The sequence below is a fragment of the Geotrypetes seraphini genome, chromosome 6 (assembly GCF_902459505.1).
Source record: "Geotrypetes seraphini chromosome 6, aGeoSer1.1, whole genome shotgun sequence".
Lineage (NCBI taxonomy): Eukaryota > Metazoa > Chordata > Amphibia > Gymnophiona > Dermophiidae > Geotrypetes > Geotrypetes seraphini.
The window spans coordinates 27,069,561-27,083,097 of NC_047089.1; the positions used below are offsets into that span (position 1 = coordinate 27,069,561).

At 42.3% G+C, this 13,537-nt stretch overlaps 1 long non-coding RNA gene across 2 annotated transcripts in view; it reads right to left on the reverse strand.

Moving 5' to 3' along the window:
- Window positions 1-13,537, reverse strand: part of LOC117361916 — a 52,796-nt gene continuing 39,259 nt past the window's right edge. The window contains exons 3-4 of one of the 2 annotated variants that reach the window (XR_004539745.1): window positions 6,841-6,955; window positions 1-743 (exon numbers count right to left, since the gene is read on the reverse strand). This is a non-coding gene — a long non-coding RNA (uncharacterized LOC117361916). The remainder of the gene's footprint in view (window positions 744-6,840; window positions 6,956-13,537) is intronic. The other variant, XR_004539746.1, reaches the window with a different exon arrangement.

Sequence of the window (13,537 nt, forward strand, 5' to 3'; positions counted from 1 at the left end):
GAAGTGTAAGTATAATATTTATTCCAAAAATAAATACTTTGGGAACGTTTTTTTAAACCAGTTCGAATATGAAGCACAAGAATGTTAAATCATTTTGGCAGTGATAAAACAAGTATACAAGAAAGGTACATGAAAGAGTTAAGAAATGTATATCACAACAGGCTTTCCCGGTATGAAAAAACTTTATCTATGTTCATGACAAAAAGTGTGATCTTAGAAAGTCTGAAAGGCACATATACTGGACTGTAGAATATATGGCATGTTTGTAGCTAATACATGTTATATCACATTCCATAAATCTGATTTGATAAAAAGACCAGCTGATTCTCATTTATTCTCAAAACTCAGTACTAGAAAAGTTGGGTGATTTTGGCTTTTTTTTTTTTCTTGAGTAGGTATTAATACTTAACGAGGAAAAAAAGATCATCATTCTATTACATTTGGGCGTGTCGCCACATAAACAAACACTACGATCACAAGCACGAGCACAGCTAGTGTAGGAAGCACTACAGTTGCTATTTGTTGCCGGGCCTCCTGCATTGCCTGTTTTCTCTCCTTCTTATCCTTGGAGGATTCCTTTTTAGGTTTTCCTTTCAGCTGCCTCATTCTGATGTCAGGTTTTGAGGAGGTGAATTTTATTTAAAAACAATTCAGCTCAGGCAGGAATTGTGTATCGACAATGACCTTGAATATGATGGTTCCTTCTGTGCCAGAACAATGATGTTTCCTTCTAATGCAAAAACCTATAATAGTAAAAACAGAACAATCTTTCAGTGACGGTAGAAAATTTAGTGTGACAGAAAATGGCAGCAAATAAAGACCATATGGCTCATCCATACATCTACTACTAAATCAGATCCTCACCACAAGACAAAGAAGAACCCTGACCCCATTTGCCTACCCTCCGCTCAAAGGCACTCAGCGCAAGAAGATGTTTGACAACCTTCTTGCGACTCCATCTACAATCTGCTGACGGCAATGGGCGACCTCAAATCATTTTGAAAAGAAATCAAAACCCTGCTATTCAAAAAATTTATCCAGATACCTTAATCCTCCCCCTTTTCCCTCTCCTCCCTGGTAAATTCCCCTCCCAAAGCCTCCACTCTGGTAATCTCTTCCTCCTCAAAATACCAACCAAGAATATAGATCCCTAAAATGTAATGTAATCTTATTTGTAACTTATTTGTAATATTACCTAGAAATGTCCAGTCATTTTACTATCCAATTTGGAATTTCTCCTGGAAATTATCCAGCTATCTTACCTCTTTTGTAACCAAAAAACAATTGTAACGTCACTGGAAATGTCCAGTTAGCTCTTTTGTAATCCGCCTTGAACTGCAAGGTATAGGTGGAATAGAAGTCACTAATGTAATGTACTATCTCTTCCCTGCTCTGTTCCATGCTTTCTTGAATTTACTGCTTTGTCACCCATTCACCTCTCCCTGTTTCTCAGCCACTCAGATACCTGGGCCAATCAGGCCTTAGGATTAGTGGGGATGGGCGGACCCGCTATGCCTAAGGCCTGATTGGTCCAGGCTTCTAGAGCCTGGGCCAATCAGGCCTTAGATTTAGCAGGGATGGGCCGGGCCTGTCTCATTTCCACGAGGCTGGCCCGTCGGCTGGACGGCAGCAAGACCCCTCCAGCTGACCAACATGTAAAGGTTAGTTGGAGGAGGGAGGTTAGTTTTGGGGGTGGGGGGGGGTCGTCGGGCTTTCCGGCAGGAGGATTGGGCATCCTCCTGCCCGCGATTACCAGTTTGGAGGGGGGAGGAGGGTTCCAGGGGGGTTCCGGCAGGAGGACTGGGCATCCTCCTGTCGGCGATGGGACAGGCGGCCGCAACCGCTATACTTATTGCAGCAGGGAGATCCCTTGCTGCCATAAGTATAGCGGCCGCGTCTACTTACAATGTAGACCAGCATTTTGCTGGCCTACATTTTAAGCTTCTCTTCCTCTACTAGGAAGACGCGTAGGGCCGCCTAGGTTCGCCTAAGGCCCTTAGGGGAGCTTAGGCATCTTGCGGGTCTCCCTAGGCTCCTGGAGGCGCCTTCAATATAGGCAGCCTGCCTGGGGAGCATTTTTTTAAAAAACGTGCATCCCGATTGGCTGATTAGACAGCTGTAGGACGCCTACAGCTGCCTAAAATCGGGATGCACTTTGGAGAATCAGGCCCTATGTGCCCAAATCTGCACACACAATTTTCAGCACTTTTTATAGAATTTGGAAGTTAGTCTCTGAGTTGCTGGAGTTAGGCTTGTACTTGAGAACTTTTCATTCATTAGAGACTAAATTATAAACAGCTCCAGCTGGAGCAAGTGATATTAAAAATACTATTCTGGAGTTTGCTTTTTTAGTAGCACGGTCCTGTGATGTGAACTTTCCACCTTCCTTAAAAACAAGCCTATAGGAAATTACCTCAAAATTCAGAAGCAACTTCAAGTCTACTTTTTTCCATCAGACATTTGATTAAAGCAGTGGCAATTGATATGTGCTAGTCTTAGCTAGAGTTGGTGTTGGGCAAGTTATCAAAAGTAATACAGGGTGCCCACAAAAACACTCCTTGATTTTAAATGGTACAAAATCAAAACTTATTGGAATATGTTTATAAATAAGATGACAGCAAATACAAGTCCCAAAAAGTACGGTTAGCAAGATCTTACACAATCGCTTGGATTTTCACCCTCATAAGCTGCAAATTGGTGCAGAAGTTACAACCTTCAGACAATGCAACGCGACAAAATGACCAGGTGTTCCTCAAGGGGCCTCCCGAGATCACTGGACACTACTGTTTGTGACTTTTTCCCTTTGGGGGTACGTAAACGACAGAATGTACATACCTCCACTACCCGCAAGTATGGCTGATCAGCAGGAACACATCACTGAAGATATAAATGTGATCATGCCGGTTATGCTTCGGAGAGTCCCTGAGCTCGATTATCGCATTGATGTTTGCCGAGTGGGGCTTACATTGAGTGTATGTAATCAACATACCATATGAAACTTTATGAGTTGATGAAACTGAAGCCTCAAAGGTGAAAGAATGTTCCAATAAATTTTGGTTTTGTAACCATTTAAAATCAAGAAGTGTTTTTGTGGGCACCCTGTATATTAAAGTTACTAGTTACTGCATAAATAAAAATGAGTTTCTTGCCTCCACTGCATGCAAATCTCTTTCATGAATATTCATTGTGGATAACCTAAACACCTGAGTGGCTGCATTTCTCTGCAGGTAAATAAATGTTTTCTTTTCACTTTTAATCCCTCTGTGGCTATGTTTACTGAATGCCCAGGTCCATCCCCAAAATCACATTACAAGGAACTGTATCTAAGCTATTATGGTTTGGCCCAAAAATAGGTCTTTTGCCTTCTTCGGTGATCCTTGACGACTGGAGATTCTTTGAACATCGAGTACTCTTCTAAGGTATTAGGATTCTTGTTGGATTCCTCACTCTCTCCAACGTCAGGTTAATACTCTTTCTAAGAAATGCTTTTTTAGTCTCTGTATGTTAAGAAAGGTTTTTCATCTGTTTTATCAACAACACTTTAGAATATTGGTGCAAGCCATTAAATTAGCACAACTAGATTACTGCAATTCTCTTTATATCTGTTTAAATAAGGGGAATTTAAAAAGATTACAATTAATCCAGAATATGGCAGCTAAACTGATTTATGGTAAAAAGAAATTTGATAACGTATCTCCCCTTCTGAAAGCACTTCATTGGCTTCCAGTCTGTCTCGGAAACCAATTTAAATGTGCAAGTATAACATTTAGAATTTTGCATGGAATTTTTGCACCTTTGGTTTCAATTTCTTTGAACTCTTTACAGTCTATAAAATCAAGAAGCTCCCAGATGTATTAATTGTCTTTTTCCTTCTCTTAAAATCTCTGGGTTATTTTTCTCAATCTTTCTCATACGTTTTTACATCTATTTGGAATGAACTTCTGGTTAAAATTAGAATTCTTCCTTCCAATTTTTAGAAAATCTTTAAAAACACATTTATTTAATAATTCTCATTGAGGGTGTAGATCCTGTTATGTCAACTTTCCTTAGAACTGCTAACTAGATCTGATCCATTCACATTGTCAAGTATCTTTTATGTAAACCGAGTCGAGCTTCTAATTTAGAAGATGACTCGGTATATAAATCTAAGGATTAGATTAAGTGCAGGTCCCTGTGTATCTGCAAATGTGTGCCAATTAGCAGCAATTCATGCACTTAAAGCCAATTGGCACCTAATTTAACAATTAAATTAGTGTATAACTGACACTCTTCTATAACTTATGCACCCAAATTCGTCAGCACTAGTTGTAAATTTGAGTGCCCAACTTTATGTAATCTGCCTTCATTTACAATGTTACCACACTCTGTCATACTGTTCGCCATCTTTGTCCTACCATACTTTACTATATACACCATATTTACCATACTGGGTCAGCCATGCTTCAATCGCTCATGCCCTGTCTGCCCTACAATGTCTGCCATATTGGATAGACTTGTATGGTCTGTGTCCCATATATGGTGATTCGTTGTAGGATGGGCATCAACGGGAACTCCACTAACTTGGAACATGAGGATGTTACTGACCAGACTTTACAAAAGATATCCTGCAAACAACGGGATGGTTGGATAGACTGGAGTGAGCTTAGATGGCAACTTCAGCAGTTGGAACCTAGGACACCACCAGGTGGACTTTAGTCTATGGCCCAGAAATATCAAAGAAGAGACAAGTTAATTTAATCATGTATTTTTAATGAGAATAACTAATGGGCAGACTGGACGGACCGTTCAGGTCTTTATTTGCATTCATTTACTATGTTCTATGTCTTCCATGCTATGCTTCGTCATGCATGCTTGCCTAACCATTTTTTCTAGTTGTGCCATACTATCTTAGCCATGCCTATAATACTTTGTTTATCGTGCTATATTTTGCTGGACTATGCGCACCATGCACTGTCTCACCATACCATGTTTTGTCATATCCTATTTTTACCATGCTTTGTTAACTTTGGTTTGCCATCTTTGTCAAGACAATATTTGCCGTGCTATCTTTTACCACACTATGTCTGAAAATGTGGTGCAGTGGTTAGAACTGTGGGTTGTGGACTCCAGCCCACGCTGCTCCTTATGACCCTGGGCAGGTCGCCAGATTCCCCACTGCCTCAGGTACATTAGATAGATTGTGAGCCTGCCGGGACAGACAGGGAAAAATGCTCGAGTACCTGAATAAATTCATATAAACTGTTCTGAGCTCCTCTGAGAGAATGGTATAGAAAATTGAATAAATTAATAAATAAAATTATGCACCCTTAACAATATTCATTATGGAATGAAACACCTCCCCTTCCCCGGAAAAAAAAAAAGGCATGGAAATTATCTGTCAGCCCATCTGTACCTATTTATCACTGTAATGCTTCACTAAACATACAAAGTTCTGTAAAGATAGAAATAAGAAATAATTCCAGCTCAGTGGAGCTCACAATCTTGTCTCCCACCCCCTTTCCCGTGGCCAGGATCAGCTCCACTAGTGGCTCCACCACCAAGGTCGGCAGTGAATCTAGACATAGCTCGGTTCCCAGGTGCCAAGAATCACATTTTATTTAATTTATTTAAAACATTTATAATCTGCTTTTTTTTTTTTTTTACAATTCACATGCACAGATTTTAATACAAACGTGCTAACAGGACCAAGTACATAACAGGTAAAAGGCAGAGGTCATGGATACAAACATTTTCACACGAGTGTCTAAATAATGGTAAGATAATCAGGCATAGAAAAACACACGCCCCATTCACTTACCCCCCAATCAAAGAATTAAAACGGAAAAAAACTATACAATGGACTACTGGCCACTCAGGCAGCGAAGATAGACAACCAAGTCTCCAACCTATTGACAACAACCCCAGACTACAAGATGTTCAGAAAGGAAATAAAAACTATACTCTTCAAGAAATCCCTTAATAAAGCTTAATACCATGATAAAGCTTAACCCCCCTCTTACCATCCCCTCCCTAACCCCAGATCCTACTTTTCCCTCTCTTGGAAACCTTCTCTGATCTAACGTTGTAACCCTTCTTCCATAACTCTTTTTGTAATCCGCTTTGAACCGAAAGGTAATGGCGGAATAGAAATTTGTAATGTAATGTAATGTAATAACCTTTGTTGAGAAATGGAGAGCTAACAGAAAAATGCCTGTACAAAGAGGTAAGTTTTGAGCAATTTTAGACTCCTATTTTTCCAGCTCAGGTCATCAACATGCCAAACGATAGCTCAAGCCCTTGATACGTAATTCTCTAAGTGACCTTACCTAGTATGTTAGCTTATAAAGCACAACCTCCCCCCCTCCACCCCCCAAAGCAATCCATCAAAGCCCATCAAACTGTTTTACAGAATTCTCTACATGACAATGGAAGAGGCAACATACTGCTTGAATATTATTAGTATTAACACTGAAATCTGTGGGGCTCCACAGGGGAGGCTCTTTCATCAAGAAGATTCGGCTATCGTTAACTACTTGAGATCTTCTTGTTAAGACGGAGCAATTTAGCCAAGGGTGATTTCATTCACTCTTGAGAAGCACGTCTGCCTCTTAAAGCAATGCTGAATGATTTAAGAGCAGAGGAGGTCGATGGCCTTATCATAAACATAAACAGGACTTTCAATTACCGTACCTTTACAGAGCAATGTCAAACACTTAATTTCACTGCTTCCCACTCTTTGCTATTAGCCGAGTTTCATAACACAAAAATACCACCGATGGCTGCTTTTTACGACACTCGGGTTTCAAAGGTAAAAGCTTCTTGGCATAAGTTCTTAATGCACCGCATGTAATTGTAACTTACTGATGTCCTTCAAGTTACGTTTGGCAAATTGCAGACCGATATCAAAACAGCCTCCTATTAACTGTTAAATCTCCCGTTGACACAGATTTCATAGCCAGCCATGAAGAGTTTTGATCTGGAAAATGAAATATTGCTGTGAGGGATGTGCAAGGACACTTTTCCACTTTATGTACTCTACTTTTTAACCCTTTCAGGACCATAAGGATCGTAGGCCAATTTTTGTGGTTTTGACGACATTTTTATGGTAAAAAGGGCTTGCAGATGCCAAAAAATTGATATTTTTTGTGAAATATCATTATTTTTATTTTAAAAAATCACACTTCTGGTTTATGGACAGTGTGGCAAGTGAATCTTCTCGTCAATCTAGCAACGACGCTAATGAATGAATGTCGGAACCAGTTTGTTTACATAAAGGCAGTATCATATGGAATCCGTACATATCAAATTTAGAACTGTAGACTATCCCAATCAAAATTTATAGGATTTTAAAGTTATGGGACAAATATGTCCCTTGGTCCTGAAAGGGTTAAGGGCACTTCCTGTAAAGGCTGGGATCGTCCTTCAGAGACTGCTGAGAACTGAAAAACTCATCACACTGTCTGGAACACAGCCTCGTAGAATGCACAGTGAGGGCTGAAGGGATCACTCACTCAGTGTCTTTGAAAGGGGAGAAAAAAAAACACTCCCCGAACAGAATGATTTTTTCCAAACCAGAAAATAAGTTCACAGACAAAAATAAAATCAGCAGGAGAGGTTGAAAAGGTACAGGTTAACTGAATTTTAGTCTCAGTGTTCATTCCAATTACATTGTTCTGAAGCAGAAAAACATAACCCCATTTAAAATTTATTTCTAAACTTCTTCAATAAAGTAGCAGGATCCTCAGATCTCCTAGTGCTCCCAACTGAATTATCCCTCTGGTACTAGAAAAAATCCTCTTCTTCTAGGTCTGAAATAAAATTGCAACCACTATTTTGTTGGTGAACACTACAGAAAAAATAAAGTTTACATCCCCAATGCTTAGGAATATTCAGGCACTACTCAGAAGAGTATTCTTGGAAGGTTTCAGCTATTAAAATGAGAGAAACCCATTCTCAATGGCAGAGAAAAGCCACTGCATTTGCTTCTCTGGACATAGGGATGGAGGGGAGGGAGGGAGAAAGGAAGAAATGTTAGACATTATGGTGGAAGAAAGATGTCTGACCCAGGGCACAAGGTAGGGGGGGAGAGATGGTGGATAGTGGGAGAGAGGCAGAAATGTTGGACATGGCAGTGAAAAGAAGGGAATGTTGCATAGGGGGAGAGCGAAGAGAGATGTTGGAACTAGGGCTTGCAAGAGAGAGAATTAGAGATGTTGGACCTAAGACGCAAGGGATGGAGAGAGAGAGATGCTGGACATGGGGGTGTATGAGGGATGAGAGAGGGAGAAATACTGGACCATGAGGGAGAGAAGAGAGAGCAGATACTGGGCTAGAAATATGGAAGGAGGAAGATGCTGTGAATGGAAAAACCCTATTGGAGAGGCCTAGGGGGAGGAGAGAAGTGGCAAGGAAATGAATGAGAGGATAGTTATTACAGAGTGTAGAAATGTGGTAATGGGGAGAAAACTAAAGATGAAAGGGAATGGAGGGTTGAGAAAGGAATAAGATGGGGAATGGGAGAGCTAGTGGGTGAAAGAAGGTAGATGAAAAGTAAAAAGGAGGATAAGGGTGAGAAAAAGGCAGAAGAGAACCAAAAAGTAATGATCAATATGTCAGGCAGGTATAGTGAGGGAATAGACAGGAGAGAGGAGAAAAGACCAATGAATAGCAGCCACCTGAAGAATTAGCAGACAGACAGGACAGCAGAAAAGAGAAACTGGAACCAATACAATGGCAAAATAAAATGTCCAGGCAACAAAAGTGGAAAAAACACATTTTATTTTGAATGTTTTAAATGGAACAAGTTCCAGAGGATGTGGTAACAGTGGTTAGTGTAGCTGGATTTATACAAGGTTTGAACAAGTTCCCAGAGGAAAAGTCCATAGTCTGTTATTGAGACAGACATGGGAGAAGTCACTGCTTGTCCTGGGATTGGTAGCATGGAATGTTGTTACTATACTCCTGGCAGAATTCTGTGCAATGCAGAATTTGGCATCGGCACTTCCTCTCTCCATTTACAGCCCAAATCACTGCCTGCAACATCTTCAGGCAGTCTGTGTGGGTTCTGCAGGATTCCCTCTACCATGTTCCTGCCCTCGATGATGTCACTTCCTCTTTCTTCACAGATGGGAACCACGGTAAGAGTGAAGCCTGCAGAACCGGCAGCAGGTTGCTTATTGGAATCAGCATTGCTAAGCTAAACAGGGGGTGCCTTAGGAAGAAGGGTACATGTAAGAACAGGGCCTCCATTTGTAGTAGATGCCATTTGGAGCAGAGGAGAGACAAAGTGTAAGAGATCCTGGCTGGGGAGGGGGAGGGAAAAATAAGAAATGCTGGCTTGAGAGGAGGAAGGAGAGAGAGATGCTGGATTGGGAACCATGGGGAGAGAGTGAGGTGTTGGTTGTGGAGGATAGGGGAGAATGAAATGCTCAGGAAGGATAAAACGGAGAGAGGGTAGGAGATGCTGGCTCAAGGGGACAGGGATGAGAGAAATTCTGGCTGGGGAGGGATGGGGTGATAAATGCTAGTTCACAGAGAATAGAGGAGAGTGAGACATGCTGGCTGGGGGGGGGGCAGTGGTGAGACAGAGATGCTGGCAGGGATGAGAGATGCTGGCTGGGGGGGCAGAGGTGAAAGAGATGCTGGCTGGGGGGCAGGAGTGAGAGAAGGTGAGAGATGCTGGCTGGGGAGGCATGGGGAGAGGTGGGACATGCTGGCTGGGGAGGCAGGGGGAGAGAAGGTGAGACATGCTGGCTGGGGAGGCAGGGGGAAAGAAGGTGAGACATGCTGGCTGGGGAGGCAGGGGAAGAGAAGGTGAGTGATGCTGGCTGGGGATGTGGGGGGAAGAGAGTGAGAGATAGAGATTCTGTGTTGGAACAGGGGAGAGTGAGAATGATGAGATGCAGACTTGAAGGTGTAGGGTAGAGAGGCTGGCACGGGGTGCAAGAACTTGCACACGGAGAGGCACAGGAACATAGTGAAGAGATCTTAGGGACTAAGTGTAGAGATAGGGACACTGAAGCAATGCTGGGCACGGAGAAGGACAGACATGGAGAAGAATGCTTGATGGGGAGAGAGCATTGAGACAGGAGGTCTGCTAGAAATAGGGACATCACTTGAAAAGGGGTGATTCTGACGGAGGGATGATGGATGCAGGGGAATTGAGAGAGACAAAGAGGGGAGAAGCTCCGGATAGAGACAGATAGGGATAAAATGTACAATGGGCAGGCGATTCTGGGAAGACAGTTACAAAAAGAAAAGGGGCACTGGGACCTAAATGAATGCAAAAATAAGCTGCTCAGACAACAAATGATAGAAAAAAAGTTTTTTTTTAATTCTGAGTTTACTGAAATATGTCAGCTTTCAGAAATGTTTTTCAACAACATGAAAACAAACCAACAAAAAGTCACTTAGATGGGCTGCTAGAAGAAAGTCACTAAGCGAGAAAAACTTGAAGGGTCTGTTTTCTCTAGTATAATTTTATGAAAATACTGGATTGTAGCAAAAATATTGTTTCAATGTTGTCAAATAGACACACAGAATTCGGACTTTTTGGGGACAGAATTCTGCCAGGAGTATTACTATTTTGGGTTTCTGCCAGGTACTTGTGACACTGATTGACCACTGTGGAAACAGGACATTGGGTAACTGGACCATTGCTCTGACCCATTATGGCTATTCTTATGTGGAATATGCTAGCTTTGGGAAATATGCAAAGCAAAAGTCTTTTGTTCAGTAGAAAAGGAAATGCTTTTCTGTTTTTATGTCTCTAGTGTTGCAGTTTATGCTAAGTTTAACTTTTTGAGGTTCCCAGTTCAGTTTTTGGCTAAATACTTTTATTTCCAGTTTGTGATCTCTTCTTCTGCATTTGCTGAGGTTCCGTTGGTGTGATAGTAATGGCAGGTGGGGAAATCAGAAGTAAGGCAAGGAAGAGAGGGATCAGGAAAGGGAGCCCTCCTTTATTTTCAGACCTGAGCCCTAGCAGGTCTAACATTGGTCCTGACCCTTGCGCGGGTAGGTATCCCAAAGCAATCCTAGCTGAGAACCTTCTACAAAATAGTAACATAGTAACATAGTAGATGACGGCAGATAAAGACCCGAATGGTCCATCCAGTCTGCCCAACCTGATTCAATTTAAATTAAAAAAAAAAAAAAAAAAAAAAATTTTCTTCTTAGCTATTTCTGGGCAAAAATCCAAAGCTTTACCCGGTACTGTGCTTGGGTTCCAACTGCCGAAATCTCTGTTAAGACTTACTCCAGCCCATCTACACCCTCCCAGCCATTGAAGCCCTCCCCTGCCCATCCTCCACCAAACGGCCATACACAGACACAGACCGTGCAAGTCTGCCCAGTAACTGGCCTAGTTCAATATTTAATATTATTTTCTGATTCTAAATCTTCTGTGTTCATCCCACGCTTCTTTGAACTCAGTCACAGTTTTACTCTCCACCACCTCTCTTGGGAGCGCATTCCAGGCATCCACCACCCTCTCCGTAAAGTAGAATTTCCTAACATTGCCCCTGAATCTATCACCCCTCAACCTCAAATTATGTCCTCTGGTTTTACCATTTTCCTTTCTCTGGAAAATATTTTGTTCTACGTTAATACCCTTCAAGTATCAAGACGGCCAGAACTCTCTTCTACCAAGCTCTGCAGTCGGTGACAGCATCCTTGAGCCACCGACAACAAAGCATGAGTTGGGTGCCGGCATCAGTGGTTTAGGGACATTGCTGCTGCCTACCAAGCTTGGTAAAAGGAAGTTCTGGCCACCTTCAGAAAAAGTATTCTGCTAACAGAGCTTGGGGATCCTCATTAGCTAAAGTATTTATATTTTGATTTGGGTGTAGGGCGGGACAGAGTAAATTTTGTGCCCACCTAAAATTTGCTGTCTGGTTACGCTACTGAGACTTACAATCTAAGCTTGTCCCTGAGGCAATGGTCCACCAGACCATTTACCATCAATCACCATGGTACTTTCGACTAGTTGTGACATTCTAGAAGCCTAATAGATCTTTACGATCCAAAAAACAAAAACTATTAATTCCAATTGTGCAGGGAAATTATGTAGACCAGGGGTGCCCACACTTTTTGGGCTTGCGAGCTACTTTTAAAATGACCAAGTCAAAATGATCTACCAACAATAAAATTTTTAAAAAACCACAAAGCACACTGTACGCATAGAAAATGTTAATTATCATTCCTATTCCAGGGTTTTTCAAAGAGGTCAAAGCAGATGACTCTATGCACTGTCACCTCACTAACAACCATACAAAAACAGACAAATACCCCCCTCCCTTTTTACTAAACCACGATAGCAGTTTTTAGCGCAGGGAGCTGAGCTGAATGTCCAGCGCTGCTCTCGACGCTCATAGGCTCCCTGCGCTAAAAACCTCTATTGCGGTTTAGTAAAAGGGGACCACAGTGTAAAACATAGACAGCAGATATAAATTCAGATACATTTTGATCACTAAATTTAAAATAAAATAATTTTTCCTACCTTGTCTGGTGATTTCATGAGTCTCTGGTTGCACTTTCTTCTTCTGACTGTGCATCCAATCTTTCTTCCATTCTTTTAGCCTGTATGCTTCCTCTCCTCCTGACCTCATTCCCCCCCCCCCCCCAAGTTTTCTTCCTCTCTCCCTGCCCTCTCTTTCTTTCTCTCTCTCTTCATGCCCCCTTTCTTTTTTTCTGTTTCTCTTCTTTCCTTCTGTCTCCCTGCCTGCCCTCTTTCTCCCTCCCTGCCCTCCCCCAAGCCACTGCCACTGCCATCGGATAACAGGCCGCCGGCCAAGCTCTCCCTGCTTCAGGCCCACCAGCATTCCTCTCCCCGACGCCAATTCTGCCGTTGGAGAGGAAGTTCCGCTGGCCAGAACTTCCTCTCCGACGGCAGAATTGACGTCGGGGAGAGGAAGGCTGATCAGCCTAAGATCGACCTATTGGGAGAAATGCTGCCGGGTCCTGCCTTTGAGGAAACAGAAAGTAGGCAGGACCTGGCAGCAAGAAGAGCTCTAACATGTGCGTACAAGCTTCCCTTCTCTCCCCCCCCCCCCCACGACATAACTTCCGGTTTCCGAGGGAAGCCGGTACAAGCACACGTTAGCCCCCAGAGCATAAGTTCTTCAAGCTGGGTTTTTTTTTTAAAATGTTGAGCAGCGGCGGCAGCAGCAGAATTCAGGAGTGGGCCAGTCAAGAGGGGAAAAAAGAGAAGGGAAGGGAACCCGCTCTGCGATCGACTGGGGTCGCCTGAGCGAGCGACCAGTCGATCGCGATCGACGTATTGGGCACCCCTGATGTAGACACTAGAGCGATGACTTTCTGTATTGCTGGGGTTAAAACGTGGCATGCTCTGGTGGGCCAATTGCAACTGTGTGCAAACCAGTTTCAGTTTAAGAAACAGTTAAAAACTCAGTTTGTTAACTGCATTTTTAGGATTTATTGGTCGGCATTTAAAGAAAAGAATCTGCTTAACCATGTTTGCTGTTGTAATCATGTGATTTACTAGTTGAAGAGAAGAAATTGTTTAATTATGAAGATTTTATGATATGGCTTGATTTTATCT